Below are 17,775 nucleotides of genomic sequence, written 5' to 3'. Positions count from 1 at the left end.
TTCCTCATTTTGGATACTAAAGTTACATGATGCTAGAGACTGTCTTTCACTTGTGCTAAAGGTAAATGTGGAGGAGGCAGGAGATCAAATGGAAGTTATTGAAGTTATTTTCTCAGAAAAGCTTTATTGGTAAGAGAGCCATTGCCTCTGATCTTTTTGAGGCTTAAAATAGTTTTAAAATTATTTCAGAGACTGATTTGTTTCTCTGTAGCTAACACATCAACATGTATATGTTTTCACAATCTACTGTATGTTCTTATTGTGTTGTGTATGTGTATATGTGTATATATATATATATATTTGGCTTTTAAAATTATGTAGAAATTAATAATATTTAAAACAGAGCTCATTGAAGCTGGTAAGAATATCTCTTTGGTGGGGGTGGGGGCGTTGTTTGGTGTACTGTAAAAAGGTAAACCAAGGATTCCAAGCAGGCTTGGTTCAATGGCTAAAATTATATTGTATTACAGTGTAATGCTATTCTAGGCCTTGTCTCATCATTAGAGCACACAAACTTGAATAAAGCTGTTATAAATAGTCATTGTATAGTGATCTGTTCTTTCTCCCTCATTAATTGCAAAATGTTTTTAGAAACAGTGAAAATGGCAAACTGTTGTATGCTATACAGCCACATGATGCATTTTCTGTTGTACACTGTGTAATGTTTCCATCAGATAATTTGATACAGAGCCTTTCTCCAGTGTAAATTCATATCATCCTGTTTGTATGCTTTCTGAGTCTTGATTCTGAGGTTTATGAATCATGTTTCTTGTAATGTGATTTGGCGAATGCAGCTGACAATAGTGTTAGAACAGTAGGAACCTCATTACATTGTACCTCTAGCCTAGGGAACTAATTAACCCAGTAATTTACAACACAGACACTTGGGCAATGTTCAGGCCTTAGCATTGGTTATGTGGGGAAATTCTCAGATGAGTTGGCTCAGACATTGCACAGAAACAGAACTGATCAGTCTGCCATTGCTAAACCTAAAAAAGTTGTCACCAAGTGCATTATTTTGTATCATTTTGGGTGGCTGTAATAAATTGGCATGGCATGGTTTTGGTTATTGCTAAAAAGGCCTAGGTTATAGATCTCTTGCATACTTAATCTATTAAGATAAAGACCCTGCTTGGTGTTCTGTGATTCGTGGGATTAAAACGATGAATGTGAGTAGGGCCTTTTCCGAAACCACAGAGATAGTATACTCTTCCTAGAAAGATCAGGCTGGTTGCTAGGCACCAACTTCTTACAGATCTAGATCAAAAACCACTTCTGTTCTTCCAACTTTGAATTTTTCCATGTGTTATAGGCTATTTTGTTGTTGTTAATGATATTTAAATATATTCTGGATGTTACATTAGCCTCTTATCTGTGTATACTTGAGCAATATAGAAGTGTTTAAGAATAAAAATAAAAATATGGACCACATTCGGATGTTTTACTTCAAGTAATGTGGACATAAGACAGTGCCTTCAGTATATCCCTATGTGCTTGTATACTTCATGCACTTTTCCTTCCTGCTGGCCAACTCTCTTTTGCTAACCCAGTGGCTGTAATCCTCTGGGTTTGTTGTAGAATTCATAAATATACAATCATAGAGTTGGAAGGGACTTCCAGGGTCATCTAGTCCAACCCTCTGCCCAATGCAGGAACTCACAACTACCTGCCTACCCACAGTGACCCCAGTTTCATGCCCAAACGACCCCCCCCACACACACACACACCAAAAATCTCCAGAATCCAGCCTGGTCTGGAGGAAATTCATCTACCATACCACAGTGGCAAATAACAATTCCCTGGGTATGCAAGGAAGGGCCACAAGAGGCAAACACTGGCATGTGCCTTCCTGCCCACCCACTCACAATCTGCCTAAGTTCATAAAATCAACATTTCTGTCAGGTTATCTAGCCTCTGCTTAAAAACTTCCAAAGGAGAACCCACCACCTCCCGAGGAAGCCTGTTCCACTGAGGAACTGCTCTAACTGTCAGGAACTTCTTCCAGATGTTTAGCCAAAAATTCTTTTGAATTAATTTAAACCCATTGGTTCAGGTCTGACCCTCTGGGGCAACAGAAAACAACTCTGCTCAATCTTCTATATGACAGCCCTTCAAGTATTTGAAGATAGTTATTATATCAGCTATTAATTGTCTTCCCTCCAGGCTAAACGGACCAATCTCCCTCAACCTTTCCTCATAGGACTTGGTCTCCAAACCCCTCACCTCCTCTGGAAATGCTCCAGTTTCTATACATCTTTCTTCAGTTCTGGTGCCCAAAACTGAACACAGTAAACATGATTGAAGTAGCATCTTTGCTGTTTCTGTCTTTCCACAACAAGCAGTCTTTGACCCTTCATATTAGCTCAGATGTGTGTTGCTGCTGTTTCCTGTACCCCATCCCCCAGTGACCTCCAAAAATACTAACAGGTGTATGATAATCATCAAGTATTTGAAAGGATGTGATAGAGAAGATAGAGTAGAGTTTTCTATTGCCTCAGAGAGTCAAACCGGAACCAACAGGTTCAACAGGTTTGAAATCAATTCAAAAGAATTTTTGGCTAAACATCCAGAAGACGTTCCTGACAATTATTGCTGCTCCTCAGTGGAACAGGCTTCTTTGGGAGGTGGTGGGTTCTCCATCTTTGGAAGTTTTTAAGCAGAGGCTAGATAGTCATCTGACAGAAATGCTGATTTTATGAACTTAGGCAGATTGTAAGTGGGTGGGCAGAAGGGATTGTGTAAGTGCTTGGCTCTTGTGGCCCTTTCTTGCACGACCAGGGAAATGCTGATCGCCACTTCGGGGATTGGGAGGCAAATTTCTTCCAGGCCTGATGGGCCAGAGACTCTGTGGTTTTGGGAGGACATCATTTGTGCATGGAATTGGGATCTCTGTGGGTACGCAACTAGTTGTGATTTTCCTGCATTGTGCTGGGGGTTGGACTAGATGGCCCTGGAGATCCCTTCCAATTCTATGATTCTAGTATATTTACTCCCCATGTGATACTTGCCAAGTGTAGCTTGCCAAGTCTTGGATTCATTCCAAAATCTGAGTTCTGAACAAAGTGAACAAAACATTTCTGGTTTTCTTAGTTACTTTTAAGTTTGCTCAAAGCACAACAGCCAGCAGGTGGTGCTTACTTAAGTATAGACCCTACTGGTTCTCTAAAACAGGGGTAGTCAACCTGTGGTCCTCCACATGTCCATGGACTATAATTCCCCATGGACACCCCCTGCCAGTGTTTGCGGACAGGGGCTCATGGGAATTGTAGTCCATCTGGAGGACCACAGGTTGACTACTACTGCTCTAAAGCATCTTGAAGTAATTCATTTACCTGAGGTACTAGCAGCCTTGCAAATCCAATCAGATTAAAGTGGGGCTGTGGAGCTAAAACGTCTCAGTCTCTAACTAATAAAATAACATTGATTTCCACCTAGTCTTTAATGACATTTTGACAGATGTAAGCCTATTTAGCAACTGGAGAAAGGGAAAGGGCTATCACAAGGCACTTACTATACAGAATAGAAACCTAATTGAGTTTACCAAGGTAATGCTGAAAGGAAGTGTCTCGTTGTAGGTATTTCAGTTGTTCTGAGTTTTTAAAAGGGCTGTTTATCGCTTTTTGGTTGTTAAGTCATACCCAAGCTATGGCAACCCCATGAGGTTTTTTTAAGACAGAAATATTGGAGGTGTTTTGCCATTGTCTGTCTCTGTATGGCAATCTTGGAGCTCCTTGGTGATCTCCCGGCCAAATACTAGCCAGATCTGACCTTGTGTAACTCCCAAGATGTGACAAGATTGAGCTAACCTGATAGCCAGAGATAAATGTAGTAATACATAGTATGAGGCATCTGTAATCAGCATTCACTGTTTACATAAAAGGCTAAGCCCTTAGCGGGTAGAGAGTGGGTAGGACCAGTCTGGGTGAGGGGCCAATCGGAAGGCACAAAGCACCTTCCAATTGGCCCTTCACCAGGACAGACAGCAGTTCTAGCCAGTCGATATCAGGAAAACTGTTCACGGTCAGAGTAGTTCATTAGTGGAATCAACTGCCTAAGGAGGTGTGGAGGTCCCCCTCACTGACAGCCTTCAAGCAACAGCTGCTTATCCTGGATGCTTTAGGCTGATCCTTAATTGAGCAGGGGGTTGGCCTGTATGGCCCCTTCCAACTCTATGATTTTGTTCTAAGAATTCAAGCTGGGTAACAAAAACTGACCCTTGTTACACATTCATTTATTCAGTTGAATTATGTCCTGCCTCTCTCCCCAAAGTACCTTCTATTCTTCACGCAACAACCCTATAAAGGAGGTCAGGCTGCAAGTATGTGATGGTTCCAAGGTCAGCCAGAATGCTACGAGAAACACAGCTGAAGCGATACCAACGGTGATTTAGAGGAGTTTTATTATTAAATTCTAAATCTGTAACCTCCATTCCTCCAGCCTGCCTCTTAAATTTCGTGCTCCCTGGAAGATGTTCCTTTCCTGCCTTAAAAGTTGGTGAGTTCCCATGAGCAGGAAACGAAGGGTGATCTGGGCTCAGACAGGGAGATCAGCTGAGAGAGAGAGAGAGAGAGAGAGAGAGAGAGAGAGAGAGAGAGAGAGAGAGAAGCAGTAGCCTTCAGAACAAGGCTGGTCCATAACGGCTGTGCTGGCAGGACCTCCCCCACCCCAGCCCCCGCAGCATCATACATGGCCCAGCCTTGTGACTAACAGATGCAGCCTCTGTTAGGCGGCAGTGCAGCAGAGGGAGGGAGCAAAAGAAGGATGAAGGATGCAGGTGATGATATCACTTTTGATGTCATGTCACTTGCTGAGGTTGTGGTGGGGAGGCATGGCCAGCTGATATATTTTCCCAGGGACCTCGGAAGTCTGAAAATTTGTTTCAAGGGCTCTACCACAGTCAAAGATTGAAAGAGGCAGTGTTATGTGCTATTGTTACTTCTGACTTCTGGTGACCCTATGAAGTAATTAATGAAGTAAGTAATGCCCTGTTATTAACAGCCTAGGTCTTGCAGCCTGAGGGCCCTGGTTTCCTTGTTTGAGTCAATCCTCCTCATGTTGGGTCATCTTCTTTCCCTGCTGACTTCCATTTCCATTATTGCCTTTCCCAGTGCGCTTTCATTCCTCGTGATGTGACCAAGGTACGCTAGTTTAGTCTTTTTAGCTTCTTAGGAGAATTCAGGCTTGATTTTATCTTGATTTTTTTTGGTGGTCCATGGTATCCATAAAACTCTCTTCCAACACTACATTACAAATTAGTCAATTTTTTTCCTGCTAAATTTCTTCGTTGACCAGTTTTTATTTCTGCACTTAGTAATGGGGAATACTATCATATGAATTATTTTGCTTTTGGTCAATAGCAACACTTCCTTACACTTAAGAATATTTTCTAGCTCCTTAGATGCTGCCCTTCCCAGTCTCAATCTCCTTCTGATTTCTTGGTTGTCTCCCTTTTTGTTGATGATGGAGCCAAAGAGTAGAAAATCTTGAAGGATTTCAGTTTTTTCACTGTCAGTTTTAAAACTCTGACTGTGAGATGTGTTTTAAGAACATCTGCATCTTTTTCTTGTGGAGTTGAACATCTTGGTCTCCCATCCCCAGAGGGGCTACTCTCATTTAACTAGAGGTGGCAGGGAGTGAACCTAGGGTCTGCATGCAAGATGTGTTCTTTGTCCCTAAACTGAGATCTAGTTGACTGTATTTGATCCTGTATCCTACAGTTGCTCATAGATAAGTGGGCTAGGAGCATACTTTTCCAGTGCCCATTCAAAGCTGAACCTTGTTTAATGGTTTGTCCAGAACCTGAAAAATCCTGAGATACATATTTCACTCCATGTGTATCTGTGTGTATTTGTCACTATCGTAACTACGTACGGAGAAAAATTAAACATTGCATCATCTTGTTTTGGTTCCCTTTTAGGAAATTGCCCTGACTGATTGCAAAAAGAATGTGTATCTCTTCTGGAAAAAAAAAACGTACCTCATGCAGTTCTTTTAAATTTCTTTTTGCCCTCTGTTGCCAGTTATGAGACTTCATGGACAGCATCCAAATGGTCCAGCAGCTGTGTCTGGAAGCACATTCAGATTAAGATTTGACTCCAAGCCACAGATTTAATGGAAAATTTTTAAAGCATTTAGTGAAATGTTGCTGACTGTTGTATTGCAATCATTTGGTAGTGGGAACCATAGATGGAGGGTCCCTTTCTGGTCTTGCCCAAGGTGACAAGACAGGTGGCCATCCTACCTTTCTTTGAGTCAAATGCCAGTTGCCTATCACTGAGTTTAGAGTAGACAGAGCCATAGCAACATCCAGTCAGGAGGGAGAGAAGGTTAGGGTGCTGTATGGAAGAGGCTGCAGGGGTGGGGGGGGGGGGAGAGTCAACTGAAGACTTCTGCAAGTGGTTCTAGAGAGAAATGGGTCTGGTGAAGAGGCCAAAAGACTAGAGTCCATCTCAGACAGAGCAGACTGGTTACTTTAATAATTCCTAAGAAAAAATATCTTCATCCAGAATGTGCTCATATTCTAAAGGAAAAAGACTAGTTCTATGTATATATCTGTGCCTGTATGATCTCAATAGGGGCCTGAGGGTTCCTCGCACATTTGAAGAGGGCAGCAGACTGGAAAAAATGTGAGATGGGGAATGCAAAGGGTTTATGGGGGGTTTTGGTAACTGAACCAATGAAATATCTTTTTTGCCACATATGATGTCATTGCTAGAAAGCTTGACCTTTGTCAAGGGAAAGAAAAAGTGTAACCCGTTTCTTCGTTTGTGTGCTTGAATTAATGCATTCAAGAAAAAAACATGTGTGCTTCTCTTGGTCAAATGCTCTTGAAATCTGTCTCATGTGTCTGTGTGTGTAAGACGAGGTACATCAAGTATAGTTAGCTCACTCTTAGCCTAGTCCTTTATTAGCCGAGCTCATTCCACAAGTGGCCAGGCTACTGCAAGGGGCCCTGGAACATGGGAAGATTCCTTAAAGGGCCATGACCAAAAAAGACTGAGAATGACTGATTTAACTGATCCAACGACCTTTTAAAGTTGAAGATGTCATACACGGGCTGATTGAAACAGTGTCAGCCTGGGCCAAAAGTACATTTAACCTCCTTGCAACAGTAATTCTCTGAAAAACAAGAGTTGCCATATCAGAAAACTCTGAAGCTACATAACTGGTTGTAACATCTGAACTACAGTTGGTATTAAACTGGTGATTCTTAACCTTTTAGGGGGCCACCATGCATGTCTTTGGAATGTAACAATACCTTAATAACATAATTTGACTTTAAAAATCTAACACAAGGAATTGAAGGAAAAATCACATTTTTTCACTCAGTTCATGGACCCTAGTGGTCTGTGGTCACCAGTTAAGAATGCATTGTTAAACCCTGATTAAGGAAGTAAATAAATCCATTTGTCCTTTTGTAATCCTGCCTGTTGATTACATCACCACCACCTCCACAATAATGATCTCTCACTAATACAGTGTCAGGAATCGAGCTGAGCCCAGCCCGTAGAGTCCATGATAAAGACACATCCAAGATCCAACAGGCAGTTGAGAATCCAAGGAAGAACTTTATTAAACAGAATCTACAGAGCTGCTAGAGCGAGCCAAGATCTCCTAAGCAAAGATCTTGGCAGTAACAAAGAACAATAGACACTTCAGAACAGATATAGGGTCTTCTTGATAAGGGAAGGGGGTACATAGGCATTTCGGCGGGAGAGTGGAAGGCACCAGAGGTGCCAGGGTTCACAGGCTGCCAGATGGCCAGAGTCTAATCTCTACAGCTATATTTCTGTTGAGTCTGTGCTGTCTATACAAGGTTGCAGGAAGAATTTGATAAAGCGAAAGGAAGAAGATGCCCCGCTGGGAAAGTAGGGGAGTTGTGGAGTCTGAAGACAGTTTTACAGCACCTGGCCTTGCCAGGCTTCAGGAAACAAAACTAAACAGGCATGAAATGGGGTTCATGATATGCAGTGATTAAAATAAATTCTGGTTGTTATCCCTGGTTAGTGTACAAATCCAATATCCTTATCTTCCTGCCTTCAGAATACTGTTCTCTACATTCATATGTAACATCACAGTATGCATGCTACTCCTCTACTTCAAACAACACAATGAAGCTACTGTCTGGGATCCTATACATGAGGGATCTTCAAAGGAACAATTTGTGACATATTGAGGCAGAGTGAAACAGCCTTTCCGCTATAAATCAGGTGGATCTGAAGATTTTGAATAGATGACTCCAGAAATTACATTGTGTTGTATATATGGAAACAACTAGCTGATAAGAGAAGCTGACATATCGTGTAATCTGAGCTTTCTACAGATATCTACCAATGGCTGTACTTGTTCATTTACTGCAAAAAGACCAACAGTTCCAGGTAAGCAATGTTGTGTTCCGAATGTGTGAGGCTGGCCTCCCTTGGGCAGTGATGATGCTCTTCTGAATGTATGTTTGATTAACAAAAGGAACAATGCAGCTGATCGAACAGTCAACCTTTTATGTTGCAAGTTTGGGAAGCCACTGAAATAATTGCTATATTTTGCTGCTTTAGTGTCCGTTCCCATGCACACATGAAACTCTGCTTACCCTCCTCCTTCATGTGTTTGCCCCAAGTCCAAATCCAGTCAGCATCTCTATAGCTCATTGGGATTTGGTGTGTGCGCATACTATGCAGGTGTCTGGACAAAATTTCCCCTTTAATCCATAACAGCTAATGAGCCTTTATCCCTAGGCCATTATGGCATAAATCTTTTGTGAACGATGAGAGTATTCAGGTTTAATTTGACACGTCTGATCCCTGAGCAGCTGTGTTGGCACTTCAGCTTCCACACAATGGCAGGATCCCACAACTTGGGTGAGTCATAAACGTTGGGAAATTACTCAAAAATTTTACTCCCTCAGTAAAATGTGGTGTTACTTGGGCATTTTGTAGGAGTGCAGTGAAGTGCAATCAAGGACTGAAAATGGCTTAGAAGAGTCTCATTTGAAGGGCTGGGGGAAGCACCATTATTAAAAATGCAAACAGAAGAGCATGCTTGTCTGGCACTACTGCCTAGGGCATGACGTCATCATAATCAGTGGATCTGAAAGCTCCATCTGTGTCCCACTTGATGCAGCCACTTCATAATTACGTTGTATTGTGTGCACTGCTTTTGTTCACTGACATGGCTGTTGCTTGTTCCAAATGAATTATTCAGCTGCTGAGCTTGTTCCTCTCTTCAACAGCAATCATCGCCTGTACTATATCTTTTCTACAACTACTTCCAGAATCTCCCCCAAACCTGCAGCATGTCTCAAATCTGTAGCTTACTCAATTATTGCTCTAATCAGTAAGGCTGCCTCTTCTAGCTGAGAGAGAGCATCATTAATTATCAAACCTGGAGTTACCGTTAGTTACAATAAGGCCAACCCTAGCTGCAAGTCTGAACAGATATGATCCAGCAAAATGTGTTACAAGGTAGCTTGAGGACCTACATTCCACTAGGAATCCAGTGGCCACCACCTAGAATAAATCAAGACATCATCAGAGGAACCCAAACTGGCATTAATATATCTGGACAATGAAAAGGGTTATCAGGACAAAATGTCTTCAACTGTACAAAGATATCCAAGACTTATTCAAAGAGTGTGAGTTTACTTGTCCAAAGGTTGATGTGACTAAACATTTACCAGTCTAAGTTGCATAGAACTAAAGTGTACCGAAAGAGAGATGGGGACACCAAAATGAGCATCAAGCTATAAACATTCAATGAATGTGAGATAAGGCATTCAAGGCCTGTCCCTGGCTTACCCTTTTGCTTGAATGCAGCAATGGAAAGTGATGTAACCAGAAATATCAGCTGGATTGAGTATACCTAGAGAAAGACAATATAAGAACTTGTTTTCTAGATGAGAGATGGATTTTCATTAAATTGATGCCCAACCTGCAATATTCTAGGCCATGATTTTTAACAGATTGATATATATATATGAGCTTTTTTGCAGGACATTTGACTACCTCCTCTACCTGGTTAATAATATATCCTGGAATATATACACTAAAAATAGAATCTGGGGATTCAAAAGCACAATTACAGAATGTTTAAACAATGAATATTTCTGTATCTGACTGACTTCCAAACTGTCCAAAAATCTCATATTATGTTTTGCCATTACACTATTCGGGAGATGATCTTATAGTGCAACATCTAATGTATATGTATTTGGGCCCTGAGAATATTATAAGCAAGAAAAGGTGACATGTTGATCGTGTTACATGTTTTGGGTCCCTATGGTATCACTGCCAACACAGCTTAACTTTTAGCGGTGGGCATAAAGGAGTCCGTTCTTTTCCCACTAAGAAGTTGCCTGAACCAGGAGGAAGAGAAATGGCAGGTAAAAAAGGTGATATTAGTCAATTTATTAAAATAAGTAATGTAGAGAGCCAGCTGCAATGGAATGTGCACAGTGCACGTGGCACATTCAAAGAAGCATCATTCCCTGCTCTGCTATGGCTGTAGCTGAGACATTATTAGAAAACTCAGTACGTGGTCTGGATCTGGTTGCAGCCTTGGCTCAGATAGCACTACAGGCATTGTGTCAGGTGAGCAAGGAGGCTGCAGCTGCCAAGAAAGTGATGGCTGAGTGGAACTGAAGAAGGAACAGTAGAAGGAAAGACTTCCCTGGTTTGGATTAAAATCTGAGCTAGAGAAGAAATGCTTGCATTAGAAGCATTCTGAGTTGCTATTTGCTGGGGAATCGCTCAGGTTTGTAACGCTACTAGTTTAAAGTTTTGTATTCTTTATGGGGGAAATACATGTGTTGTGGGTGCCATCATTGTCGGAAAACATGGAAGTTACTGTATTTTCCCAAGTACTCGATTAGTACGAAGGAAAGGCACTAATAACTCCAGAGGAGTTTGTATATATATATAAATGTTATATATGTGTGTGTGTGTTTGTGTGTATGTACACCTTAATAAGGACTCTATATATTTATTTTAAATGGGTTCTGTAGTGCCACCGAGATACAAGAGGGGAAATAAAGGTCTTGGGATTATCCGTTAACATGGAGCGAACAAGAACTCAGGCAGAGCATGTTAAGCTTTTAAGGAGTGCTTGCACATTGTTGCATGCATTCCTTGAGATCAATCTGTGTTGTTTAAAGGATATTCTTCTATGAAGAGGACAGGGGTGCTTCCTTTCTCTTGTGAAATCTTATTGCTGTTTTATCTCTTCATTTTCAGACAAGATGATTTGTTTTCCATTATAGCTCTGCAATCTTCTCTAAAAGCAAGGGTCATGTTAAACCATACAATAAGCTGAACATAATACTCATTTTCACTGTCCAATCAATGTTGTCAACTAATTACATTAATTACATTTAAAATTACAGATTTTATTTTCCTGGGCTCCAAGATCACTGCAGATGGGGACTGCGGCAAAGAAATTAAAAGACGCTTGCTCCTGGGGAGGAAAGCTATGGCAAATCTAGAGAGCATCCTAAAAAGCAGAGACATCACCCTGCCAACAAAAGTGCGTTTAGTCAAGGCTATGGTATTCTCCCTCTGGGTCAGGAGGACAGCTTGATGGGTGTTTCCCAGCTCTCTTTGAGGGAGGCAGGTAATTTAAATATTCTGTCTTCCTGTGGGAAACGCCCCTCTCAGCCAGTCTTCTTCCTGCCTCGTTAGAGGGAGCAGCTAGAGTCTAGGCGTCTCTAAGCTTTTTGAAGAAGATTCCCTAGTCGTTCTTCCCAATTCCTTCCTTTGCCTCCCTCCCTCCATTTTCCCCATTCCTCCCGGCTGGTGATCCTTTTTGGGCTCAATACCCCCTCGGCTGCGCCGGATCGGGCAGCAGGGGAAGGCCGGCGACGGCCGCGTGCGTTGCGGCGGCCATTTTGTTTTTCGGCGGGAAATGGCGGCGGAGCGAAGAGACGGCGGCTTTTCCTCTGAGGAGGACACCGAGCCGCGGATTGGGAGCGCCGGGGTCGGAGCAATGTCGGAGGCAGCCGGAACGGCTGCGCCCGACCCCGCAACAGCTGCATCGGCCGCGGCAGAGCAAGGACAGCGCTCAAAAGCCGCGAGAGCCGCAAAGCAGCCTAAACGCCCCCCCAAGCCGACTAACACAGCGGCTACGGGTGAAGGGCAGGATCCAGGCGCGGGCCACAGGAGGAGAGAGCCAGAAGGGCCCTCAGCTGGACAGAGGAACGTTGCAGAACGCCTGGAGGAGGGTAATGTAGAGGCCAATCAAGGCCAGTTTAATTTACCTCCAGAGTTTGTTAGGCTCATGCAGAGCACTGTACAGGCCGAAATTGCAAAGGTGTGCCAGCAGCTTCTACCCCAGGGTTCCAGAGCCTCCATGTCTCGTTCCCGTTCGTCCTCCCCAGAATCCAGGGCTTCCAGAAGGAGCTATTCCCACAGGAGGTCTCCTCAGGCCTCTAGCTCCAGGCCTCGCTGGCCTACCAAGGCAGCCCGAAAGAGACCACACTGTACCCAACAGAGATCTCATTCTTCAGAGGAGGAGATGGATGCCAGAGAACGAGAGGAGGGCGATTTGGAATTTATTACAGATGAGGAGGAGGTTGAGCCAATCCAGGTGCCTCCACAGACTGAGAGATTTTTTGATGTTGAAGACTTTCAGTTTCTGCTTAACAAATCCATTTCTATCCTGGATTTGAAACAGTCTGGTTCAGAGGAACCCCCTTGCAAACAGACCAGAAAATTCTACGGCCCTAAGGGTAGTGGTGAATTTTTTCCCAAACCTGAAACTAATCTAAAGAACTTTCCTTTGCCAGAATCCTTCGAGAGGAAAATAAGGGCAGAATGGGAAAAGCCGCTGGTCACCAAGCAGTTCCCCTCCTTTATTCGTAAGATGTATGCCTTACCAGAATATGCAGAATCTTTTTTACAGGTACCAGTCATTGATGGTCTGGTTGCAGCACTCCAGACGTCGGGCTTGGTGTCTGAGGACGGAGAGGGCTACCTGAAAGACGTAATGGACAGAAAGGCAGAGTCGGCCCTACGTAAGGCACACGAAGCCATGGCAATGTCCATTCGGGCGGCCACTACCGCCTCAGTGGTAGCCAGGGCTTCCATGGCATGGTGTAAAAAGTTGCTTTCCCTCATCCCAGACTCTGAGGGAAGACTTCAGGAGGGGACCAACAGAATATTGAAAGCTTCTGCGTACAATGCAGACGCATCTCTTGACATTGTTGTATTTGCAGCACGTGCTATGGCCTCTGCATCAGGGGCCAGGAGATTACTGTGGCTCAAGGCTTGGCCGGCTGACCCACACTCTAAGACCACGGTGGTGGCTTACCCATTCCAGGGGGACAAACTTATTGGGGATTCCTTAGACAGGGTCCTCATTGAAACCAGGGACAAGAAGAAGGCTTTTCCGCGGCGCATCCGCAGGGATGGCAAGCCCTTTCCCTCAGCCTTCCGGAACCAGGGTTCAGGCCCCAGATATCGGCCGGAAGGCAGAAGAGGTTCCTGGGGTCAGTCTAGACAGTTCTCCCGCAGGGGGGGATTCAATGCCAGGTTCAAGAGGTTCAGGAACAGAGCTGACCGTTCAGACGGAGATAACAAGAACTCTCAGGCGTGACTCACCGCCCCTTCCAGTGGGGGGGAGACTACTTGTTTTCCACGAACAGTGGACGGATCCGCGCATAGACTCCTGGGCTCAGGAGTTGGTCCGGAGGGGTTACAGAATAGAGCTGGGTCGCCGCCCACCAGATCATTTTTTCCCTTCTCCGGTCTCCCACATCCCAGAAAAGAGGGCTCGCATGCTAAAGGCAATCGAGCATCTTGTAAATATAAAAGCAATAGAACCAGTACCGGAATCGGAAAGAGGTCAGGGAGTCTACTCTCTCCTGTTTACCGTTCCAAAGAAAAATGGGGACTGGAGAGCCATTCTAAACCTCCGTTTCCTGAACACTTTCATTCCTCTCAGGAAATTCAGGATGGAGACCTTAAGGTCCATAACAGAGGCCATACAACAGGGGGAGTTCCTCACGTCCCTAGATCTTCAGGAGGCATATCTACACGTGCCCATCGCAGTAGAACACAGGCGTTATCTGCGTTTCTGCGCAGAGGGGCGGCACTATCAGTATCGGGCTCTCCCCTTCGGCCTGTCCTCGGCTCCGCGGGTGTTCACCAAATTAGTGGTAAACCTAGTGGCCATATTGAGACAGGAGGGCATCCACATTCACCCATATTTGGACGACCTCCTGATCCGCGCCCCCACTCTCAGGTTGGCGGAGGAGTTCACCAAGAGGTCCATAGAGGTACTGGAGCGATTTGGGTTCCTAGTGAATCGGGAAAAGAGTTCGTTAGTACCCACACAACGCCTAGAGCATTTGGGGGTTGTGATAGATACGATCAGGTGCGCCCTGTTCCTTCCCCAGGCCAAGGTGTCGAAAACCATTCAGTTGGTCTCCCAGGTCATTCGGGCAAAGAGGTCCTCACTGCTCCAGTTGGCCAGTGTACTGGGAATACTAGTCGCAGATGCAGAAGCAGTGCAGTGGGGACGGGCAAGAGCCAGACCGCTGCAGAAAGCATTACGGCCTTTTCAAAACAGGATTGCCCGGAAGAAGGACCTATTAGTAGCTTTGGATCTGCACACCAAGAACTGCTTGGTGTGGTGGACAGTCAGAGCGAATCTGATCAAGGGGAAGCCGTTCCTATTCAATCAGTTCCAGCAACTGTATAAGGATGCGAGCCTATCCGGCTGGGGAGCAACGCTGAACGATTCACCCACTCAGGGACTTTGGTCACTTTCCGAGAAAAAGCAGCAGATCAACCTGTTGGAGTTGAGAGCGATAGTTCTGGCCCTACAGTTCTTCCAGCAGGAGGTAGAAGGGAAGCATGTTCTAATCAGGACGGACAATGTAACCGCCAAGGCTTATGTCAACCACCAGGGTGGTTCCAGGTCCGGCAAGTTGCAAAAGGAGGCCGAAAGGCTGATGTCGTGGTCAGAAAAGCATCTGGCATCGCTGAGAGCAGAACATATTCAGGGGACTCTGAATACCCAAGCAGATTGGCTCAGTCGACAGCGAGTAGTAGAAGCGGAATGGTCTCTAAGCAGAGAGGCGTTCCACCTTATCACAGTACACTTCGGTCGTCCCATAATGGACTTGTTTGCTTCCAGCCAGAACCATCAGGTGGACCGGTTCTGCAGCAGGTACTATCATCCGAAGGCGGAGATGACAGACGCGCTGACGGCGACCTGGCCGGACGGTCTCATGTACGCGTTTCCACCAGTTCCAGTATTATCATCCTCGTGGCTCCGTGGTGGCCCAGGAGATGGTGGTTTTCGGCGATAATGCAGATGTCAGTGGGGCCGCACCTCACACTTCCAGTGACGGAGGACCTGCTGTCTCAGGGCCCTCTTCGACACCCTCGGCCAGGATGGTGGAATCTGACCGCTTGGCTACTGAGAGGGCGGGCCTGAGACGGAAGGGATACAGCTTAGCCGTTACAGACACTATCATGGCTTCCAGGAGGGCCTCCACCGTTAGAATTTATAACTGTTCCTGGAAGGCTTTTGTGAGGTGGTGCCGGAGGAAGGCTGTGTCTACCTCTTATCCAAAGAATAGCAGCATCCTGGAGTTTTTACAAGATGGTCTCAAGTCAGGTTTGCGTTCAGGGACGCTGCGCAGGCAGGTGGCCGCATTGTCCACAGTGCTAGGCTTGCAAGGGGGGCTTCCGTTGTCCAAGCATCCGCATGTCGTCAGGTTTTTAAAAGGGGCTGCTAAGATGGAGCCGCCACCCAAACATCTTTTTCCCACTTGGAATTTGGGGTTAGTACTCAGGGCATTGACCCGGGAGCCCTTTGAGCCGATTAGATCGGTGTCCCTTCCCACGCTTAGTCTAAAAACGATTTTTCTCGTGGCTATCACATCTGCTAGAAGAGTTTCCAAGTTGGGGGCATTGTCCATAGACAAGAATCTCTGTACCTTCAGGGATTCCAAAGTGGTGCTTCGGGTGAATCCCTTATTCAGGCCCAAGGTGGAGTCTAGGTTTCACCGCACGCAGGAGATCAGTTTGCCCGCATTTTTTCCTCATCCTAGCTCGGATCAGGAGAAGGTCTGGCATAAGCTGGACATCAAGAGGGCCCTCAAGGTATACATTACCAGGACTAGTGACTTCAGACAGACTGAGACGTTGTTTGTAGGGGTCTCAGGAGACAAGAGGGGGCAGTCCTTATCCAAGGCTGCCATCAGCAGATCTGTGCGGGCATGCATAGTGGAGGCCTACAGGGCCACGGGGGAGAGGGTGCCTGAGGGCATCACCACCCATTCCCTGCGGAGTGCGGCCGCTTCAGCCGCTTTCGCCAAGCGAGCCTCTGTGGAGGAGGTATGCAAGGCCACGACCTGGGCCACGCCCTCCACGTTTGCAAGGCATTATAAGATTCAGCAGGGGGAGATGGAACAGGCGGCCTTCGGGCGCAGAGTTCTGTCCCACGTGATGGACCTGGTTTAACTACCCGCCCTGGGTTTGGGACTGCTCTTTAAGGTCCCATCAAGCTGTCCTCCTGACCCAGAGGGAGAACGACCCCTGATTACTCACCGAGAGGGGTCCTTCTCCTCAGGGGTCAGGAGGACAGCTTGTCCCGCCCAGTAGGGAGGTCCATCGCGCTGTAACTTATTTAGTAGTTGTTGAGTTCTCCACTTGGAGGTTCAGGAATATTAAAAGGAAAAAAAAAGAAAAGAAAATGGTATAGGGGCATTGAGAGTAGACGCCTGACGGGTAGATTAGTTGGTATAGTTCTGTTTGTGTTAGTCTTCCTTGCCCTCCTTCCTCGGTGTCTTGTCTGTGTCTAGTGTTAACAAGCTTACGTTATAGCAGTAATGGCACAGGATATGAAGGACTCTCCGGAGATACCGACTGGCTGAGAGGGGCGTTTCCCACAGGAAGACAGAATATTTAAATTACCTGCCTCCCTCAAAGAGAGCTGGGAAACACCCATCAAGCTGTCCTCCTGACCCCTGAGGAGAAGGACCCCTCTCGGTGAGTAATCAGGGGTCGTTCTCAGTTGCAATGTATGGCTGTGAAAGTTGGACTATAAGGAAGACCGAGCGTCAAAGAATTGAGGCTTTTGAACTCTGGTGCTGGAGAAGACTCTTGTGAGTCCCTTGGACTGCAAGGCGAACAAACCGGTCAGTTCTAGAGGAGATCAGCCCAGACTGCTCCTTAGAAGGCCAGATCCTGAAGATGAAACTCAAATATTTTGGCCACCTCATGAGAAGGAAGGACTCCTTGGAGAAGAGCCTAATGCTGGGAGCAATTGAGGGCAAAAGAAGAAGGGGATGACAGAGAAGTGGGATTTCCCCCACCTCTTGGCGAGCTAAGCAATATTTGCTGATGTGAGCCTAGCAATACAATCTGCAATTATACTAGAAGCTCATTTATTCACTCCCACCTTATCCAGCAGATCAGTTGTCCACTGGGGAAAGAAAGGGATTACAGATCTATTCTGATCCATTGTCTGTTTGGTAAAGACAAATCTACATTGGACTGAACCAAAACTAGACTTGGGATGGGGGAGGAAATCTACTCCAAATTATGTGCCAAGAAAATCAGAATTCTACAAGTTTATTGTATTAACTTGGAAAATCTCAGTACATTGACATATTTTGTTCTGCCTTTCTCATTGAGACTTGGGGCAGATTTTGAGTGCTGCTGTTGTCTATTCTACCACTTTGTCCTCATGATCCTTGGGTGCTTTTGCCAGCATTGCTGTCCTGTTAGCCCAGACAACCCACATGGTTTAGTTGAGGGCATCAGAACAATACGC

General features: G+C 45.3%; 1 protein-coding gene across 6 annotated transcripts in view; it reads left to right on the top strand.

Annotated features, from left to right (window-relative positions):
- The window catches only part of MAP3K9 (mitogen-activated protein kinase kinase kinase 9), a 94,066-nt gene that overhangs the window by 55,243 nt on the left and 21,048 nt on the right, over positions 1-17,775 (top strand). For 3 of the 6 annotated variants that reach the window (XR_013228418.1, XR_013228419.1, XR_013228417.1), the window contains 2 exons: positions 8,044-8,378; positions 11,375-11,543. The exons of 2 other annotated variants lie outside the window; for them this stretch is intronic. The gene's annotated coding sequence lies outside the window, so the exon portion shown is untranslated. Of the gene's footprint in view, positions 1-8,043; positions 8,848-11,374; positions 11,544-17,775 lie in introns of those variants that run through there. One more of the 6 variants, XM_077322637.1, reaches the window with a different exon arrangement.

The sequence above is a fragment of the Paroedura picta genome, chromosome 2 (assembly GCF_049243985.1).
Source record: "Paroedura picta isolate Pp20150507F chromosome 2, Ppicta_v3.0, whole genome shotgun sequence".
In the NCBI taxonomy this organism is placed as follows: domain Eukaryota; kingdom Metazoa; phylum Chordata; class Lepidosauria; order Squamata; family Gekkonidae; genus Paroedura; species Paroedura picta.
The sequence above is the reverse complement of the archived record's forward strand: the minus strand, read 5'-3'. Positions and strand labels throughout refer to the sequence as shown.